This window comes from Bos taurus, chromosome 19 (genome assembly GCF_002263795.3).
Source record: "Bos taurus isolate L1 Dominette 01449 registration number 42190680 breed Hereford chromosome 19, ARS-UCD2.0, whole genome shotgun sequence".
Classification (NCBI taxonomy): Eukaryota; Metazoa; Chordata; class Mammalia; order Artiodactyla; family Bovidae; genus Bos; species Bos taurus.
In genome coordinates this window covers 60,686,477-60,699,569 of record NC_037346.1, presented here as the reverse complement: position 1 = coordinate 60,699,569, position 13,093 = coordinate 60,686,477, and the positions used below count along the sequence as shown (strand labels likewise).

General features: G+C 43.5%; 1 protein-coding gene across 6 annotated transcripts in view; it reads left to right on the top strand.

The window, feature by feature from the left end:
• KCNJ16 (potassium inwardly rectifying channel subfamily J member 16) overlaps positions 1 to 13,093 on the top strand; it is an 86,857-nt gene that overhangs the window by 36,780 nt on the left and 36,984 nt on the right. Inside the window, exon 2 of one of the 6 annotated variants that reach the window (XM_024980394.2) lies at positions 7,158 to 7,421. The exons of 4 other annotated variants lie outside the window; for them this stretch is intronic. The gene's annotated coding sequence lies outside the window, so the exon portion shown is untranslated. One more of the 6 variants, XM_024980397.2, reaches the window with a different exon arrangement.

Genomic DNA, 13,093 nt, shown 5'->3' with positions numbered 1-13,093 from the left:
GTCACTTCCATATCCACGTCTCTCTCGAATACCACATGTCTCCTCCTCCTTGTCCTCGATCTCTGCAAGAGAGAAGTCTTCAGAGGATGACAGCTACCTTCTCAGTGGGCAATTTGTACCATAGAATCAGACAGACCTCGGTTTTAATCCAGGTTCTGCCCCTGATGCCTTTTGTGACTTACGTTTGAGGTTCTCAAAGTGTGGACTGGCTCTAACAGAGTTCAGATCAGGTGAGAACTTCTTGTTTGTTGTTTTTCAGTAGCTGACTCTTTGTGAACCCATAGACTGCAGCACGCCAGGCTTCCCTGTCCTCCACATCTCCCGGAGTTTGCTCAGACTCATGTATATTGAGTCAGTGATGCCATCCGACCATCTCATTCTCTGTCATCCCCTTCTCCACCCACCTTAAATCTTTCCCAGCATCAGGGTCTTTTCCAATGAGTCAGCTCTTTGCATCACGTGGCCATATTATTGGAGCTTCGGCTTCAGCCTCAGTCCTTCCAGTGAATATCCAGGACTGATTTCCTTTAGGATGGACTGATTGGATCTCCTTGCAGTCCAAGGGACTCTCAAGAGTCTTCTTTGGCATCACAGTTCAAAAGCATCAGTAAAATAGAACTTGTAAAAGATGCAAACTCTCAGGCTCCATCTCAGCTCTTCCGAGTCTGTCAGCAGCCAGGGTTCTTGGCCTCCTGAATCAATAGAAGTTGAGGCTGGACAGGAAGCTCAGGTGGGGTTTTATTGGGGTCCCTCCTGTGGCAGGAGGGAGTGAGAACAAGCAATAGATGCCCTTGTCTGCTCGCTCCCCAAGGTGGGCCGGTTCCTTATTTGAGGTGATGGGTAGGAGTGTGTCCAGGGGTCAAGTCAGGGTGGTTTAGGTGTTTGGCCCAGCCTCTGAAGTGGTGCTGTGTGCAGGAGACACTCAAGGTTTTGCGCCTGGATCTTCAGAGGGGCCAGTTGGGGGTTTTGGTCTCTTTGTGTCCCTGCAGTCCAGACTTTGCCCCCACTGCCCATGCACACTGTTGATTTTAGTTCCGAGCAGTTTCTTGTATTCTGTTGCTGGAGGAGACATGTGTCCAGGAGCAAGCTCTGCAGCAGAGCATCCGAGGTCCCAGCCAGTCCCCATCGGCTCTGGGGAGGGAGCCCAGTGCATCTAACAAAGCCTGCAGGTGATTCACACCCACAGTCAGGTTTGGGAACCAGCAGAATATGTGGGCCAAGGCACTTCACCACCGCCAGACTTGTGTTTCTCTTTAAATTGGTCAGTGATGGCTGAGATACACAGCTCTTAAGAGTGTGTGTCTGTGAGTGTGTTAGTCACTCAGTCGTGTCCGACTCTTTGGGATCTCATGGACTGCAGACCACCAGGCTCCTCTGTCCGTGGGATTCTCCAGGCAAGAATACTGGAGTGGGTTGCCATTCTCTCCTCCAGGGGATCTTCCTGACCCAGGGATGGAACCCAGGTCTCCCGCATTGCAGGCAGATTCTTTACCGTCTCAGCCACCAGGGAAGCCCTTATGAGTCTGGGGGGAATGAACATGAGACAGCAAATACGTGGCGGACTGGCACTTTAGAAATGCTGACATTCTCAGGGGACTGGATTTCATTAAAAAGGTTAATTCTGTGAGTGACTCATCTAGTGAATTTGGTCCTCTGTGAGAACAGAAGCAAAGTGACAGCCTCTGCTGGATGCTGCATTATTTCTAAACGTGAAAGACAGGACCACTTCTAATTTATGAATAAACTGGATGGTCCTTTGTGGCGGTATTCGAAGTTATTAGTGGCTGCTATGAAAAGAAATCAAATGAAGTCAAGTGCTTTTTTTCTTTTTTTTCCTACTTGGGGCTTTAGTAAAAGCTCAGGGAGGAGGCGTGATCCCTGTCTTTGTCACCAACATTTTATTGGTTGTCTGTTCATGGGATTCTGCCAGGCCTGTCATTGTACCTTTGCTCAATGGCCAATTTTAGGTCCATGTTCTTGAATTATTTAAAATGTATAGATCTTAATATGGTTCAGTAAAAGTCTTCAGTTTTTTTAACAAGTATTTGCTGAATACATATACATATACATATATATATATATATATATATATATATATATTTGCTGAATCCCTGGTAGCTCAGATGGTAAAGAATCTGTCTGCAACATAGGAGACCCAGATTTGATCTGGACAATCTTCTGGAGGAGGAAATGGCAACCCACTCCAGCATTCTTGCCTGGAGAATCCCCATGGACAGAGGAGCCTGTTGGGCTACAGTCCACGGGGTCGCAAAGAATCAGATATGCCTGAGTGAATAAGCACGCATGTTTGCTGAATCATATATGTATACCTAGATACATATACATATCTATTAATATTTGCGGAATCGTATATGAATCATTATGAATCATGTATGTATATATATGCATAAACACACATATATACATGTTCGCTGAATCACTATCCTACACCATTTTTTAAAACATTTATTTATTTGGCTGCACTAGGCCTTAGTTGCAGCAGGCAGGATTTTTAGCTGCAGCCCTTGACCTCTTAGTTGCTGCCTATGGGATCTAGCTCCCTGACCAGGGATCAAACCCAGGCTCCCTGCACTGGGAGTGTGGAGTCTTAGCCACTGAACTACCAGGGAAGTCCCTAAAGTCTTCAGTTTAAAATAAACTACAAATTCAATTTGAAAACTCAGTGATGAAAAATGATAGCCTTGTGTCTACCAAAAAGTATGAAAGTTGCTCTTCTGTAGATATATATATATATTTGTAGAGGTATGAACAGGCAGAACAACTGAGTCCTCTGTCCTCTTCATGGACCTGCAATAGTAGAGAACACTTGTTGAAGACCTCAGAAGGGTTCTGTAACAGGATTTGGGTATTTAAGCCATATCATTTGGCCACCTAAATATTTGTGTCTAGATGGAACTATGAACCTTGCATAATTTGTACATGAATTTTAGCCGCCAGCAATGAGACCTTATGCCTGCTTTCACTGAACTCTCCCTATGCCCAGATTCCTGAAGTTGGAAGAGAAAGTGAACGTGAAATCACTCAGTCCTGTCTGACTCTTTGTCGACCCCATGCACCAGGCTCCTCTGTCCATGGGATTCTCCAGGCAAGAGTACTGGAGTGGGTTGCCATTTCCTTCTCCAGGGGATCTTCCCGACCCGGGGATTGAACCCAGGTCTCCCACCTTGCAGGCAGATGATTTAGCTTTCCCTGGTGGCTCAGATGGCTTCAGTCCCTGGGTCAGGAAGATCTCCTGGAGAAGGGAATGGCAACCTACTCCAGTATTCTTGCCTCCCCCCGACCCCCCTCCCAAAAAAATGGGCTCGAAGTTGGAAGAGAAACAACCACCTAAAGCCATGGGTCTTTGTTTGTTTGCTCCCAGAGCTCCTAAAGCTGGGATTTTTGACTGGGAGGAGACCGTGAGGAAAAAAAAAACCACACACACTTTATGTTACTGAGGTGTAAACCTACAGGGTTTCCATTATGCGGTGGTTTGTAACCAGAGGGGCCACTGATACATAAACTAACTTCACTAGGAAGAAGGGAAAATATTGAGCTGCAAACTAGGCTTGCCACCAAGTGTAACATTTTCCCCGAAGGTTACCCACATCTCTGTTTACCAAATCTGTATGTAGATAAAACATTAAAAGCTAGTTACTTCAATATTTACAGAGAACACACGGCTCTGACTAACTCTGTTTAGAATCTCTAGTTATATCACACTCAAGATAAAGGCAGAGTGTGTATTCTTAGCACTCTCTAACCTTGGCAGTAACTGTCTCCATCATCCAAGGTCTGGTGCTGACATCCTGGGGAAGCTTTAAGCTAAGAGCTCTGACCGGGACTGGAAGGGGCCACTTCGGTCCGGTCTCAGCTGCCTCTTTGCACAGCAGGAAAGCTGTTCCGTCATGTGCTCAAGCATTTATTTTTTTAGGCTCCACCTTGAATTTAATCACACACTTATCTGCCAAAGTATTTGTGCTGGTAAAACAGGGCGACTGGATCCAGGCAGATCCTGCTGATTCTGCTTCTGTCCTAAGGGTCAGTGGCAAAAAGGCTGATGATGGCGATTTTATAATTGAATGGGGGTAATTGTTCTGGGTTTTTTGTTTTCCCCTTGAAAGAAAATGCTGCAGGCTTGAAAGCTCTAAGATAAGGGGGAAAGTTTACCGCAAAACACTCTGTGCTTTCTCACAAACCTCCAGCTAGTAGAAAACAGGTCATCTTTGTTACAGTCTGGCTGGGTAAGATTGACACAGCACGTGGGTAATTGAGGCCAGTGGAAACCTTTGGAATTTATTTTCCCAGGTACTCTTCTTTTCTGGGCTGGATTATGGACCTCATTTAGACGCACAGAGTCTTCCTTACACGCTGAGTTTAATTCATTGGGTTCATTTAGCATATTCATCTGTTAAAGATACTTAAAAGCCCATAGTTGTCACTGGGAATGATCAAATTCTTTAGTCTCTCTTCAATGATCTGCAGTTTCTCTACTTAAGTGACCAGGAATGTATAAAGTACCATGCAATTTTGCTGAGTTTGTCAAAGAGAGAATCTGAAAAATGGACATGTCCTCCATTTCATTTGCCTCGATGGCCAGAAATGTAACCAAAACCTTTCAGAAATGCTGTTTAGCAGGTTTATGGCTACTGAAAAAAGACTTTAAGTCCTTAGCCAGGCAAGTAAAAGTTTTGCCATTTGGGATCCAAATTCATGTCTTGGACCTCGCTGCCATCATTTCTCTTTCTCACTTGACAAAAATGCGGTGCTATTTCCTCCCATCTGGAGTATGTAAGCCCCCTCCCTCTTATTTGAACAGATGTCTCAAAGTTAGAACCAAGTCCTCTTTTCCCTTGTTGCTCAGTGGTACAGAATCCATCTGCCAATGCAGGAGACATGGATTCCATCCCTGAGTCGGGAAGATCCCCTGGATGAGGAAATGACAACCCACTCCGGGGTTCTTGCCTGGGAAATCCCATGGACAGAGGAGCCTGGTTTGCGATCGCAAAAGGGTCGGACACGATTGAAGCAACTTACATCCACCTTTTACAGGATACCTTTCCAACTGAAATAAACCAACAAGGAGCTCCTTTCGAATTCATGCTGGTTTCCATCTCCTCTTCTGCTTACCCACCATCCTCCATGACAGTTTCCCACTCAGTTGACTGTGGAAACATAACTGAAATAAAAATACAACTTAAGTGATTATTTCCTGTTTGTTACCTCTTGTCTTCGAAACTGCTTACTAACTTCCTATGGACTGGCATCATGTCTTATAAATCATAAATTTGCAAGTAGCCTACTTGTTATTGACCTATTCAACTCTTTAATCAGTAGGAATTAAGAAGAGGAATTCCAGGGAGGCTTTACAGAAGGGTTATGCTGCAGCAGGATCGGGTGGGTAAGGTGACCTTGCTCCATCTCTGTGGGGCCTTAATGGGGGCAGACTGGTGGGTCAAGTGGAAGGGTGGCTTTGGTGGTTAGCCCACCTCCTTCCTGGTGCTGTGTGTAGGAATCACGTGTAGTACCCTGCTTTGCTTCCAACACCTCAGAAGTGGCAGCTGGTTTTTATTCAGTCTTTTTTGTAACTTGTTCATAATTTGCCCCAAATCTGCCTGCACTGGATCATTTGTAGCCCTTTATAGTTTCTTTCTATCTGTTGCTCCGGGAGATGTGTGTTCATGCCCAGGCGCTGCAGCAAAGGCTTCCAGGTCCCAGGTCTCAGCCTGTCTCATACTGACCACCTAGAACCCAATAAATGGGGTGGGAGGGGGCCAAGGAACGGCATTTACTTCTTTGGGGCAAAGAATAAAAAGTTAGGCTTATTGGGCTTCCCTGGAGGCTCAGATGATACAGAATCTGTCTGCCACAATGGAGACTTGGGTTCGATCCTAGGTTGGGAAGATCCCTTGGAGGAGGAAATGGCTACCCACTGCAGTATTCTTGCCTGAAGAATCCCATGGACAGGGCAGCCTGGCAGGCTATAGTCCATGGGGTCGAGAAGAGTCATACATGACCGAAAGACTTAACGCTGACTAACTAGGAATTATATATAATAGGATTTTGGTTCAGTTCAGTGGCTCAATCTCCTCCCGCCTTCAATCCTTCCCAGCATCAGGGTCTTTTCAAATGAATCAGTTCTTCACAGCAGGTGGCCAAAGTATTGGAGTTTCAGCGTCAAAATCAGTCCTTCCAATGAATATTCAGGATTTATTCCTTGATAACAAAGGGCTTCCCTGGTGGCTCAGAATCACTCTGACCCCCTACTCCATGAAGAGTGACCTTTCCTTTATTTTATCCTCTCCTATAATACATTTATTTTGAGACTCTCTGTTACATCAACTATACAATCAGGTATTATGATGACCTGGGCAGGGTCGGGGGAGCTTAACTTAGAGCGAGTGAGGGGGGGAGGGGCGGTTATTTATCCTGTGTAAGCAGAACCTCATTTATGGACCAGAAAATCAGGTGTTTTTTTAGACCAGAAGGTCTAAAATGTGGTCTGCGTTACAAATGAAAACTTTGAAAGTATCTATTTAAGAGCACATTTGCATAAACTGTAGAGGGATATATATATATATATATATATATATATATATATATATACATATACATATATACATATATATTTTGTTAGTTTTTTATTGTCTTATGAATCTCAGTTTCCATATGGGAACAAAATAACTTAAACCACATCTTCCAAATATGTTCTTGCTCCCTTTAGCCTGAATAATCAGATTTATGTGATAAAACTATAAAAGCAGATTTACCCCTAGGAAAAAGATATCTAGTGATCTGTAGGTACCATGTAAAACTGAAGAGCAACTTTTAAAGATTTCTGTCACTTCTTGATAATGTGATATGTTACAACCTAAGAGTAAGTTTAATGTCCAGAATGGCATTTCTGGAGAAAAACAAAAAAAAAACCACGTTGATTTACGTCAAGCAGCTGGTTTGAAATCACTGAATTTACTCATCTAACAATTTGCCAAGATTGAAAGGTAGTAGCAGATTCCTCAGAGAGGAAGAGGTAGATGGAGAAAGTCCTAAAGGACACAGGAGACGCTTTCAGATCCCAGTATGGATGTTGATCAGCTTCCCGCAACGCCCACCATTAGCTGGCTGGCTTAACAAAACAGAAACCTATTGTCTCACAGCTCCCAAGCCGGAAGTCTGAAGTCAACGCGACCCTCCTTCCAAAGCCTCACAGGAAGCCCCTCCCTTCCCGCGTCCAGCTTCCGGTAGCCCCGGGCGTTTCTTGATTTGTGGCCACGTCTCTGTCTGCATCTTCACGGGCTTCCCAGGCTTCGTCGCTCTGCGTGTGGTCCTCCTTTGAAGGACAACTTTCACACCAGCTGAGGGCCGACTCTGATGACCTCATCTTCACTCGGTTACATCTGTGAAGACTGTTTCCAAATCAGGTGCTGTTACTGACAGGTACCAGAGGCTAGAACTTCAGAATATCTTTCTGGGAGGTCACACTTCAGTCCATAAAAGACAATGACAGAAACAAATGAGAGGCTCCAGACTTGCCTCAGAAAAGAGCTGCTGTTTAGTTGCTCAGTCGTGTCTGACTCTTTGTGATCTCCTGGACTGTAGCCTGCCAGGCTCCTCTGTCTATGGGATTTCCCAGGTAAGAATACTGGAGTGGGTTGCCATTTCCTTCTCCAGGGGATCTTCTTGACCCAGGGATTGACCCTGCGTCTCCTGCATCGGCAGGCAGGTTCTTTACCACTGAGCCAACAGGGAAGCCCCAGAAAAGAGAAGAGAAGCACAACAAAATGAAGAGTGGTTTTACTTTCTTTTTCTAGATTCTTTCTACTGTTAGGCTTTTAGTTGATGTTGGCCAACATGGAATGGTAAGCTGCTATGAGGGGGAAGCATTTGTTTTCCTGCTTAAAGTTCTGACTCATCACTCTGAAGGTTCATCCTGACTATTGGCATTCGATCAATCATCACTAGTACATCATGAGAAATGCTGGACTGGAAGAAGCACAAGCTGGAATCAAGATTACCGGGAGAAATACCAATAATCTCAGATACGCAGATGACACCACCCTTATGGCAGAAAGTGAAGAGGAACTAAAAAGCCTCTTGATGAAAGTGAAAGAGGAGAGTGAAAAAGTTGGCTTAAAGCTCAACATTCAGAAAACGAAGATCATGGCATCTGGTCCCATCACTTCATGGAAGATAGATGGGGAAACAGTGGAAACAGTGTCAGACTTTATTTTTCTGGGCTCCAAAATCACTGCAGATGGTGACTGCAGCCATGAAATTAAAAGACGCTTACTCCTTGGAAGGAAAGTTATGACCAACCTAGATAGCATATTGAAAAGCAGAGACATTACTTTGCCAACAAAGGTCTGTCTAGTCAAGGCTATGGTTTTTCCAGTGGTCATGTGTGGATGTGAGTGTTGGACTGTGAAGAGAGCTGAGCACTTAAGAATTGGTGCTTTTGAACTGTGGTGTTGGAGAAGACTCTTGAGAGTCCCTGGGACTGCAAGGAGATCCAACCAGTCCATCCTAAAGGAGATCAGTCCTGGGTGTTCATTGGAAGGAATGATACTAAAGCTGAAACTCCAGTACTTGGCCACCTCATGGGAAGAGTTGACTCATTGGAAAAGACACTGATGCTGGGAGGGATTGGGGCATGAGGAGAAGGGGACAACAGAGGATGAGATGGCTGGATGGCATCACTGACTTGATGGACGTGAGTTTGAACTGCAGGAGTTGGTGATGGACAGGGAGGCCTGGTGTGCTGCGATTCATGGGGTTGCAAAGAGTCGGACACGACTGAATGACTGAACTGAAGTAGGTAACTTTAATACTGTCCATAAACAACATGGAAAAATACATTTCACAAAGAGGAAAGGAAAGGCAACATAGAAAGGGGAAAATAAAAGGAACATTTAACCATGGATTAAGGAAAGGTGGAAGGCATGAAGTGTTCTCTGAAGTACTTATCCTGTAAACATGAAGAAAATTGGGATTTGGGTCTTGACGCAGTAATTCATGACTCAGATTTTCTTCCATAACTTTTCTCGTGGGCCCCAGACAGCTGCCCTGCATTCTGAAGCTCCCTCTATATTTTCCAGACTTCCTAGCCTAAATAAAATAAAATAAAATAACAATAGTAACATTTGCATTTACTTAAGGCTTCTTGGGGTAGGATCAAACTGAATATAGAAGTAACCTTCACAGAGTATCTGCCGGGAAAAACAGGCTCAAATATTTGGCCAACCCTGTTGTTTGGTCCTTATTTTTCATGGCAACAATAGCAGCTTTAAGTGTTGTTATGGAAGCTACAGTTTCATGAAACACATGTCTGTAAAGTGGTTTTCCCACATTTCCCACAACCAGGTTGTAATGATTGTTTTGAGAGGTTGAGTATACAAACGAAGGCCAATATCTTATACAACACAACACCTCTGACCACTGAGTTCTGTAGCAAACACCCCTGAAAAATACATTTTTGTAGCAGTGGATCCACAATGGTCAAGAACTGGTCATTGACTTGCAACATCCCCAAGTTTTTCCCGTACTTCTAACTTAGAACCAACCAGAGGACTGCTTATTGCAGAAGACACCTCATTCCAGTTAACCTGATCTCAGCTTCTCAAGCCCACAGCCCTGGATCAGACCATACCTGAAACCATTTTTTGTTTGTTTGTTTTAAGCTGTAATTCTTTCCCACTCTTCTGCCTCCGTTTGAGTCTCTGCCAAACATGAGTGATGGTCAGAGACTAGCTTGCTAAAGCAAACTGAATGACAGCCCCTGCTTGTTCTCATCTCATTTCTACAATATTTTATTATTTCTATATGTTGTTTGGTTGCTAAGTCATGTCTGATTCTTTGCAACCCTGTGGACTGTAGCCCACATTCTCCAGGCAAGCACACTGGAGTGGGTTGCCATTTCCTTCTCCAGGGGATCTTCCCCACCCAGGGACCGAACCTGTGTCTCCTGCATTGGCAGGTAGATTACTTTACCGCTGCGTCAACTGGGAAGCCAAACCTTTAAATGACAGGATGAGCCCTGCCCAAGATTAGATAATCACTTAGGGCCACTGGACATTCAGTGGAGTGCCAGTAATTTTAAAAACCGGACGGACTGTTGGAACTGGTTCAAACTGGGTCAAGACTCCTGTGACCTGGTTCAGATGGGTGATAATTCAGCATTTCTCAGAGTTCTCCTTCCAGGTCGTTGCAGTAAAGCTATCGCTCCATGTGCTTCCTGCACACAATCCGAATGGGGGTCATTTTCTTTGTGCAATGACTTCACCTGTGATGAAGTTTAAGTTTAGTATTTGAGTTTAAGTTTACTATTTCTTTGAGGTGGTCTATTTTGCCTTTATTAACTGAGAAGTACATGATCTTTGAATTTTTAGAAGGCTTCAGTTCTAATCCTTCTGTTAACTTTGATTCATAGTGAGAGTCGTCTATTCTTTGGGAAAGTCTATCGATATGGTTGTTTTATTTAAAAATTGCTATCTTATGGGTTGCTTAAGCATGGAAGCAATTTCTTTGTGAAATGACTTCACCTGTGATGAAGTTTAAGTTTAGTATTTGAGTTTAAGTTTACTATTTCTTTGAGGTGGTCTATTTTGCCTTTATTAACTGAGAAGTACATGATCTTTGAATTTTTAGAAGGCTTCAGTTCTAATCCTTCTGTTAACTTTGATTCATAGTGAGAGTCGTCTATTCTTTGGGAAAGTCTATCGATATGGTTGTTTTATTTAAAAATTGCTATCTTATGGGTTGCTTAAGCATGGAAGCAATTTCTTTGTGAAATGACTTCACCTGTGATGAAGTTTAAGTTTAGTATTTGAGTTTAAGTTTACTATTTCTTTGAGGTGGTCTATTTTGCCTTTATTAACTGAGAAGTACATGATCTTTGAATTTTTAGAAGGCTTCAGTTCTAATCCTTCTGTTAACTTTGATTCATAGTGAGAGTCGTCTATTCTTTGGGAAAGTCTATTGATATGGTTGTTTTATTTAAAAATTGCTATCTTATGGGTTGCTTGAGCATGGAAGCAATTTCTTTGTGAAATGACTTCACCTGTGATGAAGTTTAAGTTTAGTATTTGAGTTTAAGTTTACTATTTCTTTGAGGTGGTCTGTTTTGCCTTTATTAACTGAGAAGTACATGATCTTTGAATTTTTAGAAGGCTTCAGTTCTAATCCTTCTGTTAACTTTGATTCATAGTGAGAGTCGTCTATTCTTTGGGAAAGTCTATCGATATGGTTGTTTTATTTAAAAATTGCTATCTTATGGGTTGCTTGAGCATGGAAGCAATTTCTTTGTGAAATGACTTCACCTGTGATGAAGTTTAAGTTTAGTATTTGAGTTTAAGTTTACTATTTCTTTGAGGTGGTCTATTTTGCCTTTATTAACTGAGAAGTACATGATCTTTGAATTTTTAGAAGGCTTCAGTTCTAATCCTTCTGTTAACTTTGATTCATAGTGAGAGTCGTCTATTCTTTGGGAAAGTCTATCGATATGGTTGTTTTATTTAAAAATTGCTATCTTATGGGTTGCTTAAGCATGGAAGCAATTTCTGTGAAGTTGCTACCAAAGGTTTAGTACTCATACGTATGTGGCATACCTGCCGTGGGTTTCCCGGGTGGTGCTAGTGGTAAAGAATCCAGCTGCCAGTGCAGGAGCCAGAAGAAGCGTGGGCTTGATCCCTGGGTCGGGAAGAACTCCTGGGGTAGGAAGTGGCAACCCACTCCGGTATTCTTGCCTGGAGAATCCCATGAACAGAGGAGCCTGGTAGGCTACAGTCCATGGGGTCGCAAAGAGCTGACATGACTGAAGTGACCGAGCACAGCACAGCACTCATATATGCAATACATAAGAGTTACTCAGTCACATCCCACTCTTTGCAACCCCATGGACTATTTGGTTCAAGGAATTCTCCAGGCCAGAATCCTGGAGTGGGTTGCCTTTCCCTTCTCCAGGGGATCTTCCCGACCCAGGAATCAAACCTGGGTCTCCTGCATTGCAGGCGGATTCTTTACCAGTTGAGCCACCAGGGAAGCCCCTATTAATCAAAATAATGGCTCACATTTCCAAAGGAAATAATCTCATGTGACAGCACAGAACATTTGGAGCAAAGATTTATAAACTGGGTAACTGGCTAGTTTTCCAGATTGTGTTAGCCGTCAGACAAGCATGGATACCTAACAATTAAGCATTATGTCATATGGAGAATAAAGGCAATTGTCTTCATAAATCAGTTGATGTTTACTTGCTCTACTGAAAAATATGTCTCTCAGACCTGGGATAATTTGGGGTTGGGGAGGCAGGGCTGTGTTTAACCTCAGGGCTTTCAATGACCTGTGCAGACTGAGCAGTTAATAGCGAGCAACTTGGTTAAGGTTTTTTGATATAAACTTGCCTTTTTAAGTAATTTTTATTGGACTACAGTGGATTTACAATGCTGTGTTAGTTTCTACTGCCCAGCGACATGAATCAGCCATCCATATCCGTGTATCCCCTCCCTTTTGGACTTCTTCCCAGCTCGGTCACTACAGTGCATTAAGTAGAGCCCCTGGTGCTGTGTGGTGTGTTCTCGTCAGTTATGTATTTTATGTGGTTGTTTGTGTTGTTCAGTCACTAAGTCGTGTCTGACTCTTTGTGACCCCATGGACTGCAGCATACAGGTTTCCTTGTCCTTCACTATCTCCCAGGGTTTGCTCAAATTCATGCCCATTGAGTCAGTGATGCTGTCTAACCAGCTCATCTTCTGCCGCCTCCTTCTTCTCCTGCCTTCAATCTTCCCCAGCATCAGGATCTTTTCCCAAGGAGTCAGCTCTTCACATCAGCTGGCCAAAGTATTGGCGTCTCAGCAATAGTCCTTCCAATGAGTATTCAGGGTTGATTTCCTTTAGGATTGACTGGTTTGATCTCCTTGCTGTCCAAACGACCACCGAGCGTCTTCTCCAGCACAATGTAAAAGCATCGATTCTTCTGCACTCAGCCTTCTTTATTGTCCAACTCTCATATCTGCCCATGATGACTGGAAAAACCACAGATGTGATCAATAGTGTATATATGTCAGTCTCCCAATTCCCCTCTTTTCCTCTTGGTATC